The 20,529-nt window shown below is 36.6% G+C and overlaps 1 pseudogene; it reads left to right on the top strand.

Moving 5' to 3' along the window:
* Positions 1–10,972: 10,972 nt before the first annotated feature.
* Positions 10,973–20,529, top strand: part of LOC149543092 (uncharacterized) — an 85,726-nt pseudogene continuing 76,169 nt past the window's right edge.

Here is a 20,529-nt window from a genome sequence, read left to right as displayed (position 1 = left end):
ATTCATAAGTCCATCCGCACAAGACTAAAAAAAAAGGTTGAAATCTAAAACTGAATTACAACTGATGAATCAGAAAAACTAACAAAATCCTTTCATCAAATGAAATATAAATATACTTATCGCATCCATTTGAATTCCAAAAAATAGGGGAAATGAAACTCTATTCTTTCTTAGTTCTTCATAACATGGAAAGGAAATACTAACTAATTACAGTACCTACTGGAATGGAAAATGATTGAAATGAAGTGTCATTCAATTGTCTCTGCAACAAATAGTACTTCACACCAAAATTTTCCGACCTTTGATTAATCATTAAATTTTATACATATGGGATTTGAGGGATGACCATTACAATAGGAATATCAATTGGTTCATCTTCTTAGATGACAAATGGCAAGATGCCAGTTTGTCAAATTTCAAAATTTAAAAAACTTTATAACATTTACATCAGAAAATAGAAAAGGAATATTGAATAAGTCATTTAGACTTCTTTCCCTTTCTAGTTTTTTCCCTATATGCTCTGGCAGCCACTATAATTGGGATCATCTCCTCGTGACTAGGCACATGTACATTGGTGAATCTTAAGAGCCACTTTGAATGCTCCTGAGCCAATTCCTTTATTGCACTCAGCTGACTTGTCAACTCTCCCACAGCTAAATGTATGCATCTTCCAAGTGTTTGCAATTCTATCACTCTATTTTGACTACTTGAAATCATCCCAGATAGATTATTCAAGTATGTAGAGAAGTTATCCTTCATTACCTCTATCCCAATGAGAGCCTTTCCTTGCCCGCTACTTTGTGGATCTATGTGTAACACTTGCATGAGCTCAAATGCTCTATTTTGGATCTTTTTCACCTTTTCCTTTGTTTCTTTGAGTCCTTCCTCTACCTCTTGAATCATTTCTTGCTTGAACTACATGTTCTAAAGCCATTCGAATAGAGGCTCAGTCCCCTTTTTCAAAATATTTGCTTCAATTGCCTCTTTTTCCTTCATTTGAATGATCATATTTAGAAGAGAAACACATTCCTCACACCTTGCCTTTTCTGCAGCTAAAGTGTTATGATTAGAAGTGATATTATCCTTCTCAATTTCTAACTGAAGGATAACATTTCCAATCTAATCAATCAGAATAGCTCCATCTGTACTGAGCTTCTCAATCCATTCTTTTTTGATCTAGCCATAATGTCTATCCTTTTGGAGTTGTGAGATGAAGGCTTGCACTTCCTTTGCAGTAGGGTTCTCAGTAACAGGCACACCAGTAATGGTTTCCAATGGAACAACTAGTTGCCTGATGAATCTTTTTAATTCCTCAATCTTTGCTTTCATTTTGATTTTTGACAATTTGAGATCCTCCAGTTGTTCCTCTATCACCTTGTTAGTTGATCTCCATAGGCCTACTTTTGTATCATGCCTGGCTTCCCCGAGATCAATTGAATGTAGAGTGAATTCTTCTGGCATCATATCTTCAATTCGCCCTGCCTTGTTTGGTTTCGCTACCTCTAGAGTTAAATGTCCTATTTTTGGATCTTGTCCTAGAATTGACAAATTCTTCTACTTCTTAGCTTTTTCCATGGCAGATCCTGAGCGAACCACTTGGGATACAACATCTCTCAAAGTAACACCTTCATCTTTCCTTTTCCTCTTCTTTTCCAAAGTATCCTCGAGCCAATATTCTGTACTAATCACTTTGGAGGCTGTTCCAAGTGACTTAATGCTAAATATGTTCTTCACTAGAGTCATTGTTGTTGTGGTTGTAGAAAAGGGGGTCTTTGGATCTCGAGAAAGAAGCTGAGATGAACCAGGAGCTTTCTCTTCTTTTTGGGCTTTCTTTGCAACTTCATCAAAATCAGTAGATTGGCTACTACTACTTTTATCATCTTCAACCTCTACTATTTGAATAGGAGGACCAGTGGGCTTTAGAAGGGGTGCACTTACAGATGGTGTAGGGCTATGATGAGGGGATAAGATAGGGGCAACATGAGGAGATGAAGTTGGAGAAGCTTGAGGAGATAGGGGTAAAGCGACGTGTGGAGGTGAGACCAGAGTAGGGGATCCATCTTTCTACTCTTCTATTCCCTTCTTAGCTTTAACTTGAGCTCCAATGACTGGTAGTGATCCACCTTGATAGGTTGGGGCTATCAAAACATAATTCTCTGGGGCCTGATCACCTCCTCTCGCAGATTGGGCTCGTCTTTGAGTAGCCATGGCAGTAGCACTAGGAGTGACACTTTGAGATGAAGTAGGAGTAGCTATAGCTGGAGAGGCTTAAGTAGCTTTGGTCTTGCTTTAGCCTTTCTTAGCTATCCATTCAACCCACTTCCCAGTTCTTTTGACAATTCTTTCCATCATGACATCAAAACTTTCTTCTATGTCAACATATGGTTCAGAGCTAACGGGAGTATTCCTCAATTTTGTCAAATATGTATTACTATACATATTCTGACCATCATCCTCCAACCCTTCTACATCTAAATTTATTCCATATGTCTTTATTTGATCAATTGTGAATCTGACGAAGGTGTGCTCTTAGCTCTCCAGCTCATCCTTACAATCTGCCCAATAATCTTCCATGGTTGTTACATGTTTGATCACACTCCCAATCTGGAGCACATCCCTAGCATATCCATTAGGATCAAACAGGGGCCTTACTACTTCATACTCTTCCAATTTGTATTTACTCTCAAATGCTTTGAGTATATTCTTTGCATCTGATCTGGTTTCACAACTGTATGCTCCAACTTTTATAGGGAATTCATACCCTTTCTTCTTAAGACTGGCGCTCAACACGTTCACTTGTACTGCTTGCCTCACGATCTCTATGAGCACAATCATATCATTTGGATACTTGGGCAGCTTTAGTGGGAATCTGTCGAACGTTGCAAGACGCAAATAAGAAAATGATGAGAACTGGATGAAATGACTACCAAATTGGCTGATGATCACCATCACCTCTAGACTGAATCTCTGCTCTGGGCATCCCTATAGTTCCCTGCAAATCCTCATGGTGAATGCATCATTTACTCGGATATATTTCACATAACTATTCTATAATTGCAAGCATGGCTAAAACTCATAACTCTTTACATTTTTAGGGAAATCCTCAATTCTAGGAAGTCCTAGCCACAATTGAAAAGAAGCCAACATGTATATCAAGAATGAGGACATATAAAAAGAATTATAAAACTTAGCTGCACTAAGAGCCCTAGAAAGTTGTTCACTGACCTCATGCATCCAGTCAATATACAGTGTGTCTGAGAAAATAACTAGCACCAAAAAAAGTATGGTTCTACAAAATTAAAAGCTTCTACCTCACCTTTGAGTTGATGCAATAGAACCAAAATGTCAACAATTTCTAGTTTGAGGTCTGTGCCAAAAAGAGTTTTAGGGACTTTACTCTTATCTCCCCTTGGTTTCTGAAGCCAAGATTACATGATCTCCTTCCTCCAAACCATCTTCTTCAAAGAGTACTCAGACATGGCTCCACTTACTATCAAATTAGAAAACTCCTCCCATTCTAGAATCCACAAGCAATGCACTACTGATTGTCGATTGATTGAAACTAACACTGTCTGATCAGGCAATAGAATCTACCTTGTATTCGGGTTGTAATGATTGATACATTCTAGAATCAACTCAAGGGCTTGTACTGCTATAGGGAACCCAGTTGCTTCAACTAATCTACTTCCTCAAAGTTTTTTCATTATGGGATGAATTGGCTCTGATCTTAACCTCCTTTGAAAATCCTACATATCATAGAAGTGAAGTGAAGTATCTGTGAAAGTCGACCACTCCAACTTAATTCCACCCAAATCATCAAAACTCGCAAATCTTGTTGCCATTTTCTATGATGTATTATAGCAACAACTTGAATAATTTCAATTGATACAAGGAGAAAACTTTGTAATTTGACAATTACTTGAAAGCACTATTTAGTACAACAATATAACAGTAAGACGGGAGTTTGAAAATCTGTTACTTCCCTCTTTATAGAACAACCTAGATTTTCTCATTGAATCTCATAACTCGTGCCACACGAGCGAAATTAAGGGTAAATCTATTGGATTGGTGGATGTGAAAGTTCCAATGAGTTTATCTTTGTCTTTTCACTATTTTTGTTGGCTCAATGGTAACTCTCATTAATTACCTATGTACTTCCCGTTTCATTCATCTTTTGGAAGAACAAGAATGGAGTACTCCTTTGGGAAAAATCCGCTTAGGTCAATTTTGCTCGCAAAAACCTAATCAATCCACTGATTTGTTTTTATTTACTCACCCAAAATAATCTGCAACTAAACCACATACTTACCATGCTTGCAGAAATTGACTTTCTTTGAAATGCAAAAAATGGCCTTCGAGGGTAGAAAACTCGCAGCGGAGAAACAGATTTCCAATTTTCCTTTTAAGCTTTCACTTTTACCTTGTTGCCTTAAGTACTTTATTTTAACCTTCGAGAAACATTAAGAGAAGCAGCACAAGGAAAACAGGACCCGCTTAGTTACTTTACTTCTCTATTTGGGCTTTTGCAAAGATTTTCCTTTGGGGTGCGAAGTCTTCCAGAAGAGAAGTTCTTTCTAAAATTTTTGACATTGTTTATTCTTTTCCCCTTTCAGCCTATGGATAGCATTTATAGATTGATGCAAAGTTTCACCTTCTAGGTGCGAAAACCCACAATGAATAAGAGGAAACTTGTTTTCCCGCCAAAGCCAATTGTTTACTTCCATTGATCCATTCGCTTTATTTTAAAACTTTCAGAAAACACAAAGCTGACTTCGAAAGTTAGGGGTGGAGCCCATTGGCTTCCTTAATTCCTTTACATATATTTCTTCAAAAAATTGAGAACTGACTGTGAAGTCCACTACGGAGAAGCTCTTTTCTGGTTTTTTGCCAATGTTCATCTCAATCATTTTCTAAGTTTTTAAATGGCTCTCACTGTGAAATCATGACATCACTTGAACGATCTTTTCTTAGCATGATTCACTTTACTTTGATGAAGCTTACCAATAGCATTTACCAGTCTTGCAAAAATTTACCTTTGGGGTGCAAAAACCCGTTGAGGAGAAGTTAGAACTTGATTTTTTGTTGGTGCTATTTTCTATGGTTCCAAATTAAATGGGTTGTAGGAAAAATGAACGATGTAGCACAAATAGAGAATCTCCATCTAGGATGGCTCTAAACTACCCCTAAGACTCATGACAATGAAGAAAATACCCACCTAGACCATATATGATACGGGAGAAGGGAAAAGATGAAAACCCGATGGAGAAACTCGGCACCTAAAGAAGAAAGACCTATTGACTCAAGTTGACAAATCGTGACTTCAGTTTACTTTCCACTTTGCAAAACTTGTATATGCTGAAAAGTGGGGCAACAGTTGGCTCTGACTGGGGACTTGGGTAGAGTATACTCAAGCGAGGAATTTAAAATCTCTGGTTTCACAAAAGAAAATAAAAGGAAACAACACAACCAAAACAAAACAAAACAAGGAAAGTGAGGGAAAGGCACTAGAAAGGAAAAACTAAGGCACACACAACACTAAGTCTAACTATAGTACATTACAGGGGTTACCTATTTTCAATTTGTAACTTGGTAGAGCTTGAGATCCTGACCATTATAATTCAGGGGAAGTTCTTCACCATCTTCATATGCTAATTTGAAAGAATTATTTTCAAATGCTTTTTGAATTCTGAAAGGACCTTTCCATAGAGTATCAAACTTCTTATGCATTCCTTTTGGAGTCTTTCTTTTGTCCCAGAGTAACACCATATCTCCTGCCATAAATTTTTGAGGTCTTATTTTCTTGTCAAAAAGTTCTTTTACTCGCATTTGGTGTTGTGTGATATGATCAACAATTTCCATCCTTTCCTCTTCTAGTTTATTTAGATACAAGATTCTCTTTTCTAGACCATCCTTATAGACATCATCTTCAATTATTGTTCTGAGTTTTCTTGTAGCCAAGTCCAATGGTAGAGGTAGATTAGCTTCAGTTCCATAAACCAATTCAAAAGGGGATATACCAATTTCTCTCTTGGGTGTCACTCTGTCTGCCCAGAGTGCCTCATGAATCTTTTTATGCCAATTCTTCTCGTTATCTGACACCAGTTTCTTTAAGATATTGATCAAATTTTTATTGCTAGATTTCGCCTGGCCATTCCCTTCAGGGAAATAATCGAATGAATGGTTGATAGTGATCCCAAACTCAAAACAGAAATTAGTAATCTCAATTGAAGAAAAATAGGATGCATTATCCATCACTAATTTAATGGGAATGCCAAATCTGACCAAAATATTTTCTTTAATGAATTCACATACCACCTCAGAAGTAGTCTTCTTTGTAGACTTAGCTTCTACCCACTTGGTGAAGTAGTCAGTTGTAGTTATGATGTATTAATGACCAGAAGTGGATGCAAGAGTAATTGGACCAATGAAATCAAGACCCCATTGTTGAAAAGGTCCTTCAATGATAACAGGTGTGAGTGGTAGTGCAGCTAATTGAGGGCGTCCATAAAACATTTTACACTTTTCACACTTTAATACCCATGCATATGCATCTTTGAACATCCCAGGCCAGTAATAATATTGCCTTAGTATTTTGAAAGTTGTAACTAAAGAAGAGAAATGTCCTCCATAGGCCTCATCATGAAATGCTTTCAATAGCTTTTCTTGTTGCGGCTTATCCACACACCTTAGGAATGTACCATCAATAGCCCTTTTGAAAAGCTTGCCATCCCAAATCACATACTTGGTTGCTTTTAATCTAAGATCTCTTCTTTTTTTTGTATTCAAACCTTCTGCACATTCACCATATGTTAAGAGGTAAGAAATGTTCTCAAACCATGAATCGTAGAGACCTACTGCCAACACCAGTTGCTTCTTATTTGATTCTTCTAATTCATTAGTGGTTTTACTTTCTGGAATTGCTCTACATAGAGAATTTCCTCTTATCAGCTTGGTAGGTTTAATCTCAATATCATATTCCTATATCTTCACCACCCATGTTCCTCTAACATTGCAACCTAATTCTTGTTGCATTAATACACTTTTCACTGCTGTGTCTAGGATGAATACAACAGAGTGTGAATGTAGAACATAAAAATGGAAATTCTTAAGTGCCGCCCTAACTACTGCATAAGCATGCTTTTCAATTTGGGAATATTTCAGTTGATGATTTTTCAAAGGTATGCTCATAAAAGCAATGGGGGCTTGTATTCCTTCACCGTTCTCCTACACAAGAATAGCTGATAATGTATGTTCTGAAGCATAGCAATAAATAATAAAATCTTGCTTGTAATTTGGGTGACATAACACTGGAGCATTAGCAATAGCAGTTTTTATATCTTGAAAAGCTCACTTTCCTGCCTCACTCCATTTAAAACTTGGATTTCCCTTCATCATATCGATTATATGCTTAGTAGTTTCTGCAAAATTGGGAACAAACCTCCTAAGGAAATTTACCTAGCCAAAGAAAGATTTAACCCCTATTTTGTTTATAGGAAACCTTAGTCTTTGGATGGCCTCTACTCTATTAGGATCAATTTTAATGCCCTCTTATGACATTATGTGTGCAAGTAATTTTCCCTCAATTACAAAAAATACCAATTTTTTTGGATTGAGGGAAATTCCATGCTCCCTGCATCTTTGTAAAAATATTCTAAGATCTTCCATATGACCTTTCCTTTTCTTTGAGAACACCATAAGATCATCCAAGTATATGACTATTATTTGATCTTTCATATCAATGAAGGTCTTGCTCATACATCTTTGGAACATAGCTCCAACGTTGATTAGTCTGAAAGGCATCCTGTGATATGCAAATGTACCCCAAGGAGTTGTGAATGCTATTTTATGTTGATCTTTCTTTTCCACTTCGACCTGGTTATATCTCAAAAAGCCATCGAGCATAGACATCATCTCAGATCCTGCAACTATTTGTTACAAATGGTCCATGTTCGGTAGAGCAAAATTATCTTTGAGAGACGCCTGATTCAAATTATGGAAATCTACACAAATCCTTATCTCTCCATTCTTCTTCCTAACAGGCACTATGTTGGCTACCTAGGTAGAGTGATGGATAGAGTAAATGATTCTTGCTTTTAACATTTTATCAACTTCTCAAAAAATAGCATCTATAACCTTTGGATTATAATTTCTTTGCTTTTTCCAAAAAGGTACTGCATCTGGTTTGAGAGGAATCTGATGTTTCACCTCTCCTCCTCTGTAGCTCTTCAGATCTTCATAATTCCAAGCAAAGACATCTCTATATTCTTCGAATAATCTCTTTGCAGTTTCTCTCTCTTTAGGAGTACAACATTTTCCAACATTAATCATTTTGGGACTATGGACATCTCCAATATTCAATCTTTCATATTCACCCGTGGTTGGTTCCTTTTCCATTCTTTTCTGCTTAACATAAGCATCATGTCTATTAAATAACTTTTCCAAAGCTACAAAATATGGCAGAATAATATTGCTTTTCAGTTGAATCTCACTACTTTTGTTATGTTCATCATCTTCACAAGACTCAATTTCAAAATTAGCCTTATCATTTTCCAAAAATAGTTGCAAACTCTTATCATCCTTAAAGACTTTCCAGGACTCTATATTATCTGGTATAGCAGATCTATATAAAATTTCAATTTGATATTTTTTATCCTTAAAATATGGGTGAGGGAGTAACAAGGAAGTAGAGACTACCAGTGAGTCAGCCTTTGTATTCATTTCTCTTGGCACGGCTCTAATGGAGAAGGCATCTAAACCTTCTATCTCATCCCACACCATGTTCCTATAATTTTTCAATTTATGATTCTTCACAGAGTACTGTCTTTTGATTTGCCTCACAATAAGCTCTGCATTACCTTGGGCCTTTAAGACTTTTATCCCTTTTTCTTTTGTAGTAACTATCCCCAATATTAAAGCTTCATATTCTGCTATATTGTTTGTGTTACCAAACTCCAATTTGAAGGCTAAGGGCTCAATTTCTCCTTTTGGGGATATCAACACTATGCCAGCTCTAGAACCTGAGGAAGAACAACTTTCGTCAAATTCAAGTGTCCATATGTCAAAAGCCTCTTTGTTTTCATTAGGAACCTTCTCAGCCTAATTCTTGTTCATTTGTTTACCTGAATCATCTTCAGTAAATAACATATAATTATCGAATTCCAATTCCTGATATAAAATTTGAGCTTTAGGATCATCCGATTTCAAGACTGTGAATTTTTCTTTTTCCTCAGGTTCCAACTTGACCTTCTTATTACCAATAGTTATCATAGCTTGGAACCAGTGTAGCTTGATTTCTCCTCCTAAGTCTTGACAAAAACTTATGCTTAAAAGGAGTCCATAACTTGTAGGAATATCAACTACCAAAATCGTTAACAGGAGTTTCTTTTCTGGATATGAAGCCAGAGCTACTTGTGCATCTTTAATTTGTCCAAGCAAAGGGACTTGTTTGGCATCCATAGAATAACATCTTCCATGTACTTTGGTAAGATTCAATCCCAAGGCTTTGGCTACGGAGTATGGGATAACATTATCTGATGCGCTTGAATTTATTATGCAATTGCTAAGTTTACATCCATTAATATACAATGAGATATAAAAAGGTTCAGGCTTCTATCCAGGGGAGGTTGCTAAAATAGTAGCATCTTCTTGATTAAACAAGCTAGACGTTAAGGTTTCATCTCCAATTTCAATATTCACATTATGATTCAAGTCTGAGATACCTCCTTTACATTTATCTACTAACCTCTTTAGTTCAAAAGGATGTGACTTTAAATAATCAATAGTAGAGATTTGAACCTTTGACTCTTCACAAAATTGAATGAAATCAAAAGATGTATTGTCCTTACCTATTTGTGAAGTGGATGTTCCTTGATCAGTATGTATCTTGCTTGTAGAAGGACCAGAGTCATCTTTGTGAGTATGACTAGAGGTTTGATTCTTCATTCTTTGTCCACAGGTAAGTACTTTGTATGAGGTCCCATCAATAGTTGTGTAACATTCACCTTTTGATTTAGAATCTGATTCATATTCCAAAAATAAATTTCTAGAGTCACCGTTTGAATAAGAATTAGGTCCTAAACATGGAGCTGCAATATTCAATTCATTAGTAGATAGCAATTACATCATACGAATAGTCTCCAGACAATTCTCACTGTCATGATCTGTGGTTAAATGGAAGATGCACATATTTCCCTTTTTCGGTGCTGCTTCAATTTGTGGCCTAGGTTGTGAACTTATAAGCTGCGGGAATCTAATTTCATTATTTCTACCTGGTGATTTTTAGTAATTCCATTGATAAGAGTTATTGAATCTGGGTAATTTCTTTTTCATTGCCACCAACTCATTAGACAACTTCTGAATCATTTCTTCTAATGACATGGTGTTACTAGAACTCCCTTTAGTTTGAAGTTCCTGTTTCCATTTTCTCGCAAAAATTAGATCATCTTTGCATTCAATAGCTTTCTTTTGTGCATCAGCTAGATCAGTAGGGCATGCTCTTCTCAGATCATAATTGATGTCTGGAGGCATAGCACTAATAAAGAAGGTTTTCAAATTGCCAAGCATGGGTCTATCAGCAGTAGGAATCCTGCTATTAATCTTATTGAAGTTGGCAACAAAATCTTGCATGCTCATAGTTGGTTGCTTCTTAATTGAAGTCAATTGCGTTAGCAATGCATGTTCATCTTCTGCAGTCTTGAATCTATCTTCAAATTTAGTTCTCATCATGTCCCAATCTATTATGGAACCATCAGCTAAATGATAAAACTAGTTTGTTGCGTTCTCTGTAAGGGTCTCTACAAACAATCTTACAACAATATCTTCATGTCCCACCCCCAATATATGGGTAGCCGCAAAGAATGCTTTAATGTGTTCATCTGTTGTGACTTTCCCATCACCTAAGAATTTAGGGAAGTTCTTCCTTGAACCAGCTGGAAGTGGATGATAAGCATTTAGTGCTAGCAGCCCTGTCACCATGACCCATGGAGCAGCCATGATTGTTCTAGTAGTATATGGTGGAAAGTTGACAACTGGAGGTGTGGTAACTCTGTGAAGTGCTAGCACCTAGCAAGTGGAATGTGAAGTGCTGGTGTCTTGATTTCTAACAGGGGAAGGGGGTCTACTTTGACTTTTACCTTCACCTTTTCACCTTGGAACTTCTAAGATAGGAAAACTAAGCTCTGTTAATTTATCAAAAGTGGGATCTCGCCCTCCTTGTTTCTTGGTACTTCTAAGGAACCTAAATTTTTCTAGGATGTTAGGTCTAAGCTTACTATCTTAGTTGTCTTTCTGCTCTCTGAATATCTCTTCTTTAAATAGCTCTTTCAAAAGCTTCAGCTCTTCTCTCTTCTTCCTCTAATATTTTCCTAACATTTTGGTAATGTTCAGTGTTCCTTCTGTGCCTCCAAAAAAATGTGTTAAGGGATGAAATTATATCCTCTTGATCATCTTGAAAACCAAGGTTAGGTTGGAGCACTAGGATTATGTTTTCATGAGGCAGTACCATTTTTCCTCATGACATAGGCTTTTTTTGATCAAGCGACTATTTTTTTCCACAGAAGAGTTGCAAAAAATCTGTTGGTAAACAGATTTGTTCTTTTATCTTTCGTGAAATTATGACTCTTAATGACCAAATCACGAACAATATCTATTTACAATAGTTGAAAAGTTGTTTTATGGTTACTGGCTTTTCTCTGAATTGTTAGGTATAGCTCCCTATATGAATAATCTTCAATGAATGATGTTTGCTTCTACTTATCTAATTCGGGGTATGCTCTTGACCGGAGAGTAGGAGAGGCAAACCAAATTAAGCCTATCTAAAACTTAATTTAGGCAAGAAAAACTCCTCAAGATCAAAACAGATTTATGTATCTACACTTCTTATGAATTCATAAGTCCATCTGCATAAGACTAAAAAAAGGTTAAAATCTAAAACTGAATTACAACTGATGAATCAAAAAAACTAACAAAATCCTTTCGTCAAATGAAATATAAATATACTTATCGCATCCATTTGAATTCCAAAAATTAGGGGAAATGAAACTCTATTCTCTCTTAGTTCTTCGTAACATGCAAAGGAAATACTAACTAATTACAGTACCTACTGGAACGAAAAATGATTGAAACAAAGTGCCATTCAGTTGTCTCTGCAACAGATAGTACTTCACACCAAAATTTTTTGACCTTTGATTAATCATTAAATTTCATACATATAGGATTTGAGGGATGACCATTACAATAGGAATATCAATCGGTTCATCTTCTCAGATGACAAATGGCAAGATGCCAGTTTGTCAAATTTCAAAATTTACAAAACTTTATAACATTTACATCATAAAATAGAAAAGGAATATTGAATAAGTCATTTAGACTTCTTTCCCTTTTCAATTTTTGCCCTATATGCTCTGGCAGCCACTATAATTGGGATCATCTCCCCGTGACTAGGCACATGTACATTGGTGAATCTTAAGAGCCACTTTGAATGCTCTCGAGCCAATTCCTTTACTACACTTAGCTGACTTGTCAACTCTCCAGCAGCCACATGTATGCATCCACTGAGTGTTTGCAATTCTATCACTCTATTTTGACTTCTTGAAATCATCCCAGATAGATTATTCAAGTATGTAGAGAAGTTATCCTTCATTACCTCTATCCCAATGAGAGCCTTTCCTTGTCTGCTACTTTGTCGATCTATGTGTAGCCCTTGCATGAGCTCAAATGCTCTATTTTGGATCTTTTTCACCTTTTCCTTTGTTTCTTTGAGTCCTTCCTCTGCCTCTTGAATCATTTCTTGCTTGAACTACATGTTTTGAAGCCATTTGAAGAGAGGCTCAGTCCCCTTTTTCAAAATATTTGCTTTGATCACCTCTTTTGCCTTCATTTGAATGATCATATTTAGGAGAGGAACACATTCCTCACACCTTTCCTTTTCTGCAGCTAAAGTGTTATGATTAGAAGTGATATTATCCTTCTTAATTTCTAACCAAAGGATAACATTTCCAATCTGATCAATCAGAATAGCTCCATCTATACTGAGCTTCTCAATCCATTCTTTTCCGATCTTGCCATAATGTCTATCCTTTTGGAGTTGTGAGATGAAGGCTTGCACCTCCTCTACAGTAGGGTTCTCAGTAGCAGGCACACTAGTAATGGTTACCAATGGAACAACTAGTTGCCTGATGAATCTTTTTAATTCCTCAATCTCTGCTTTCATTCTGATTTTTGACAATTTGAGATCCTCCAGTTGTTCCTCTATCACCTCGTTAGTTGATCTCCATAGGCCTACTTTTGTATCATGCCTGGCTTCCCCAAGATCAATTGAATGCAGAGTGAAGTCTTCTAGTGTCATATCTTCAATTCGCCTTACCTTGTTTGGTTTCGCCACCTCCAGAGTTAAATGTCTTGTTTCTAGATCTTGTCCTAGAATTGACAAAGTCTTCTGCTTCTTAGTTTTTGCCATGGTAGATCCTGAGCGAATCACTTAGGATACAACATCTCTAGAAGGAACACCTTCATCTTTCCTTTTCCTCTTCTTTTCCAAACTATCCTCGAGCCAAGATTTTGTACTAATCACTTTGGAGGCTATTCCAAGTGACTCAATGGTAAACATCTTCTTCTTCACTGGAGTCATTGTTGTTGTAGTTTTAGAAAAGGGGGTCTTTGGATCTCGAGAAAGAAGTTGAGATGAACTAGGAGCTTTCTCACATTAGAATTAGTAGATTCGCTACTACTACTTTTATCATCTCTGACCTCTACTATTTGAATAGGAGGACCAGTGGGATTTAGAAGGGGAGAACTTATAGATGGTGTATGGCTATGATGAGGGGATAAGATAGGGGTGACATGAGGAGACAAATTTGGAGAAGCTTGAGGAGATGGGGGTAAAGCGACGTGTAGAGGTGAGATTGGAGTAGGGGATCCATCTTTCTGCTCTTTCGTTCCCTTCTCAGCTTCAACTTGAGCTCCAATGACTGGTAGCAATCCACCTTGATAGGTTGGGGCTATCAGAACATACTTCTCTAGGGGCTGATCACCTCCTCCCGTAGATTGGGCTGGCCTTTGAGTAGCCATCACAGTAGCGCTAGGAGTGATACTTTGAGATGAAGTAGGAGTAGTTGCAGCTAGAGAGGCTTGAGTAGCTTTGGTCTTGCTTCAGCCTTTCTTAGTTGTCCATTCAACCCACTTTCTAGTTCTTTTGACAATTCTTGCCATCATGACATCGAATCTTTCTTCTATGTCAACATATGGTTTAGAGCTAACCGGAGTATTCCTCAATTTTTTCAAATATGTATTATTGTACATATTCTGATCGTCATCCTCCAGCCCTTCTAGATCTAAATTTATTCCATATGTCTTTATTTGATCAATTGTGAATCTGGCAAAGGCGCGATCTCAGCTCTCCAGCTCATCCTTACAATTTGCCCAATAATCTTCCATGGTTATTATATGATTGATCATGCTCCCAATCTGGAGCACATCCCTAGCATATCCATTAGGATCAAATAGGGGCCTTATTACTTCATACTCTTCCAATTTGTATTTACCCTCAAATGCTTTGAGTATATTCTTTGCATCTGATCTAGTTTCACAACTGTATGCTCCAACTTTTGTAGGGAATTCATACCCTTTCTTCTTCAGACTAGCACTCAACACATTCACTTGTACTGCTTACCTCACGATCTCTACGAGCATGATCATATCATTTGGATACCTATGCAGCTTCAGTGGGAATCTATCGAATGCTGCAAGATGCAAATAAGAAAATGATGAGAACTAGATGAAGTGACTGCCAAATTGGCTAATGATTGCCATCGCCTCTGGACTAAATCTCTGCCCTAGATGTCCCTATAGTTCCCTGCAAATCCTCATGGTGAATGCATCATTTACCTGGATGTATTCTGCATAACTATTCTGTAATTGCAAGCATGGCTAAAACTCATAACTTTTTATATTGTCAAGGAAATCCTCAATTCTAGGAAGTCCCAGCCACAATTGAAGAGAAGCCAACATGTATATCAAGAATGAGGACATATAAAAAGAATTATAAAACTTAGCTATACTAAGAGCCCTAGAAAGTTGTTCACTGACCTCATGCATCCAGTCAATATACTGTGTGTTTGAGCAAATAACTTGCACCAGAAAAAAGTATTGTTCTACTAAATTAAAAGCTTCTACCTCACCTTTGAGTCAATGCAATAGAACCAAAATGTCAACAATTTTTGGTTTGAGGTCTGTCCCGAAAAGAGTTTTAGGGACTTTACTCTTAGCTCCCCTTGGTTTCTCAAACCAAGACTGCATGATCTCCTTCCTCCAAACCATCTTCATCAAAGAGTACATAGACATGGCTCCACTCACTATCAAATCAGAGAGCTCTTCCCATTCTGGAATTTGCAAGCAATTCACTACTGAGTGTTGATTGATTGAAATTTACACTGTCTGATCAGGCAATAGAATCTACCTTGTATTTGGTTTGTAATGATTGATACATTCTAGCATCAACTCAAGGGCTTGTACTGCTACAGGGAACCCACCTGCTTCAACTAATCTGCTTCCTTGAAGTTTTTCCATTATGGGATGAATTGGCTTTGATCTTAACCTCCTTTGAAAATCTTGCATATCATAGAAGCGGAGTGAAGTATCCATGAAAGTCAACCACTCTGACTTAGTTCCACCCAAACCATCAAAACCTGCAAATCTTGTTGCCATTTTCTATGATGTATGATAGCAACAACTTGAACAATTGCAATTGATACAAGGAGCAAACTCTTTAATTTGATAATTACTTGAAAGCACTATTTAGTACAATAGTATAATAATAAGACGGGAGTTTGAAAATCTGTTACTTCCCTCTTTATAGAACAACCTAGATTTTCCTGTTGAATCTCATAACTCATGCCACATGAGCAAAATTAAGGGTAAATCTATTGGATTGGTGGACGCAGAAGTTCCAATAGGTTTATCTTTGTCTTTTCACTATTTTCGTTGGCTCAACGATAACTCTCATTAATTACTTATTTACTTCTCATTTCATTCATCTTTTAGAAGAACAAGAACGGAGTACTCCTTTGGGAAAAATCCACTTAGGTCAATTCTGCTCACAAAAACCTAATCAATCCACTAATTTTTATTTATTTACTCACCCATAATAATCACCATGCTTGCAGAAATTGACTTTCTTTGAAATGTGAAAAATGGCCTTCGAGGGTAGAAAACCCACAGCGGAGAAACAGATTTTGAGTTTTCCTTTTAAGCTTTCACTTTTACCTTTCTGCCTTAAGTACTTTATTTTAACCTTCAAGAAACATTAAGAGAAGTTGCGCAAGTAAAATGGGACCCACTTAGTTACTTTACTTCTCTATTTGGGCTTTTGCGGAGATTTGCCTTTGGGGTGTGAAGTCCGCCAGAAGAGAAGTTCTTTCTAAATTTTTTGACACTGTTTATTCTTTCCCCCTTTCAGCCTATGGATAGCATTTATAGATTGCTACAGAGTTTCACCTTCTAGGTGCAAAAACCCACAATGAATAAGAGGAAACTTGTTTTCCCGCCAAAGCCAATTGTTTACTTCCTTTACTCCATTCGCTTTATTTTAAAACTTTCAGAAAACACAAAGCTAACTTTGAAAGTTAGGGGTGGAGCCCATTGGCTTCCTTAGTTCCTTTACATATATTTCTTCAAAAAATTGAGAACTGACTGTGAATTTCGCTACGGAGAAGCTCTTTTTTGGTTTTCCACCAATGTTCATCCCGATCATTTTCCAAGTTTTTAAATGGCTCTCGCTATGAAATCATGACATCACTTGAACAATCTTTTCTTAGCATGATTCACTTTACTTTGATGAAGCTTACCAATAGCATTTACTAGTCTTGCGAAAATTTACCTTTGGGGTGCGAAAACCCACCAAGGAGAAGTCAAAACTTGATTTTTCGTCGGTGCTATTTTCCATGATTCCAGATTAAATGGGCTGCAGGAAAAATGAATGATGTAGCACAAATCAAGAATCTCCATCTAGGATGGCTCTAAACTACCCCTAAGACTCATGACAATGATGAAAATACCCACCTAGACCATATATGATACCAGAGAAGGGAAAAGATGAAAACCCGATGGAGAAACTCAGCACCTAAAGAAGAAAGACCTATTGACCCGAGTTGACAAATCGTGACTTCAGTTTACTTTCCACTTTGCAAAACTTGTACATGCTGAAAAGTGGGGCAACACTATACCACCTAGATGTAGAAGTGTGCCTATGACACCCAAGGACTAAAAACCCACTCATTTGAATTTAGAAAACTGTACACAAGTACCTTTTTTCCTTCAAGTATACAAAAAGGTACCTTGCACCTAAGTGATGATTTTGACATAGATAATGGCATCCTAATGAAGAAATGGCAAGAGCATGTCAAGATGAAACTGTTCAAAAGAACTTCAAACTCTTGGTTGCCCAAGAAATAGTGAAGTTTAACTCCAACTTGCAAGGACCTAAGTATAAAAGCCAAGACAATGCTACATTTGAAAACATACAACCTATGATCAACTTAGACTTAGATAAGGGGAAGAAACCTTTGGAATACTCAACTACAAAGGTAACACCTAAGAGACCTCACCAAGAGTCAACCATTGAGATTCCCCAAGGTGCCTTTGAACATGTCAATATCAACCCCCTATTTGATGAACATCCATCAATTAATGGCAACAAGACCCTTTTGAAGTAACCCAAAAGGAGATTAAGGATTGATCTTAATGAAATGATCCAACAACAAGAAATTCCTAAGGGTGCTTGCACAATATGGATGCCAAACATACCTCCTTTGGAATAAAATCAACAAAGTGTGCCCTCACTCTTAACTCTACCAACTATAACAACATCAACTACTGTAGAGCCCCCTATGAGTACACCGTATGAACCTATAAAATCAAAAAGGAATATTCTTATTGGGATCTCACCAATCCCATAGAGGATGTGGCCTATTTCCATATAAACATAATTTCCCAAGGTGAAGTTTCAAACCCTCAAACATATCAAATCAAAGATCCTAAATCAATGCTAACTTCCAAGAGACATAGTCAACATCCAAAACAACAACAACAACATCAAGTGGTACAAGGACCTTATGTTTCTTATGTACAACTAGGTCTAAATCCACTTTACATACATGTAATGTATTAACAACAATTCCAACAATAACAAGAAATCTTTGCAAAGAAACAAGAGAAATTGAAAGAACAACTAAAATATCAATAACAATTGGAACAATAGATTTCCTATCAAAAACAATTATTACAACAACAACATAGGCCCTATGTGCTAGGATAGTGTGTCACAACAATCTTGACAAATACCTCTACAAAAAGACACTCGTGCATGGCCATACATTCAATAAATAGAGGTACCTCAACAACAACTACAACCAATGGCACAAAAATCTCAATCAATGGCACAACAACTATAACAAAGACCTTTCTATCTTTTAGGTACCAATATACCTCCACCTCCTAGTGATACAACACTCAAGTCTTCAAATATAGATATGTCTAAATTAAGTAGAGTTATCTCTCACCATAGTAAGATATCAACTCGAAGAAAGAGCTAATGCTCAACACCCTAATGAGGATTTGATACACCAATTAAAATAATTGGCTAAACAAGTTGAGGCATTAGGATTCCAAAAGAAGAAATTTCTATATACAAAAAGGGATTCACATCATAATCCCTTTGACAAGAATCTATATATGCCTCCATTTCCAAGACATTTTGAGGTGTTGAGATTCAAGAAATATAGTGGAAAAGGAAACCCACTTGACCATATCAGAGAATTGTGTGCCTCTTTTACTGAGCTTAGTGATGAACTAACATTTCTTATGATATTATTCCCTCATTCTCTTGTTGGAGCAGCACTAGAATGGCACTCTAAACTACCGTATTATAAAAATTTTCTTGGAACTAGTAGACAAATTCATATTCCATTTTTCTTTTAAATAACAAATGAGGTGATGATATCCAATATATTCTCAACAAAAAAATATATAGGAGAACCATTCATAACATCATTTTTACATTGGAGAAACCTTGTTAGTCAATTCTCACTAGATATTTTGGAAGAATGACAATTCAATATATGCATTGAGAACCTAGTCCCTGATCTGATGTATGAACTTAAGATCGAGATTTGTAGAACTATTACCGAGTTAATGAAAAAGGGAGCTAGCATTGAAGATTCCCTCATTTGTAAAGGTGTCCTAGAGACAAATAAAGAAAATACCAATACAAACTTGTCTAATGAAAAGGTGAAGTTCTTCTCCAAGCATAAGAATGTCACAAACAATGGTAATATCAAGGCCCAAGCAATTAGCATAGTACAACCTCAGATGACCCTTAAAGGTGCAAATCCCATGAATTCACAAACTCCTAACCAAGTACCACCTCAATAAAAGACTACCAATACCTCAATATAGTAAAGACTTCAAAGACCTCCTAGGAATAAAGATATAAAATTTAAACCCTTGTAGATACCACTTTAGACTACACTTCAACAATTGCTCAAGAATAACTTCTAACAGTTGCCACTAGTCAAGGATGAACCAGCAACTAAACCCTCTTGGTGGGATGGCAACAAGTTTTTAGACTACCATCTGTAAGACTAGGAAATTGGTTAAACCCTAGCATACTATGAGCAACCACAAAACCTAATCAACATATTCTAAAAAGTATTATAATCTACCATGAAAATTAATTAAAGTAAAGCAATCAACACAAGTAAAACCTGTTACAAGCTAGAGTTGTTGTTGCACCAAAAGATTGACTTGTTAATGCCTGATACAACCATTAGACTTATAGAATAGAGGAGGTGGTTAAACCATGTCAAAAATCCTAAAGGGGAAGGTTGTCAATTAGTCCAAAAATTCCCCCCTTAGCATTACCTGAGGAGATTCAAACCTGAGACCAAGCTCTGATACCACTTGTTACAAGCTAGAGTTTTCATTGCACCAAAAGATTGACCTCTTATTGCCCAATACAACCACTAGACTTATAGAAGATAGGAGGTGGTTAAACCATTTCATGAATCTTGAAGGGGAAGGTGTGCAGTTAGTCAAAAAAAAACCTCTCTTCAGTTGTAGTTCACATGTCATTATTTCTTCTTCATCTTGACATAGCTCCAATTGCCTATAGTGCACACACAATTGAAATAAAATGACAAAATGATATGATGATGCTATTGAGAATACTAGAAGTGTGGCTTGGGCATAATTCAAGAGAATATGGATGTTAAGGATATTAAAGATCAAAAAAGAGTGTAATATGGCTCAATTTATAGCCAAAATGCAAGAGGTAAGACATGAATGAGGAGATGGACATTTATCGATTCAAGTGTGCAAATTGGCATGATATTCCTCAAAATATCTATAACAAATATGACACAATATGACAAATATAGGATTTTATGACACATAAAAGTCAACATGGCTAAATGCAAAAGAGAATCTATGACATGCATATATAGGATGCATCAAAGCCACTTGTAGACAAGAATCTAT

This window comes from Cupressus sempervirens, chromosome 8, assembly GCF_028749045.1.
Source record: "Cupressus sempervirens isolate cs-2001-9-10 chromosome 8, ASM2874904v1, whole genome shotgun sequence".
Taxonomy (NCBI): domain Eukaryota; kingdom Viridiplantae; phylum Streptophyta; class Pinopsida; order Cupressales; family Cupressaceae; genus Cupressus; species Cupressus sempervirens.
This window is presented reverse-complemented; position numbering and strand designations above follow the sequence as displayed.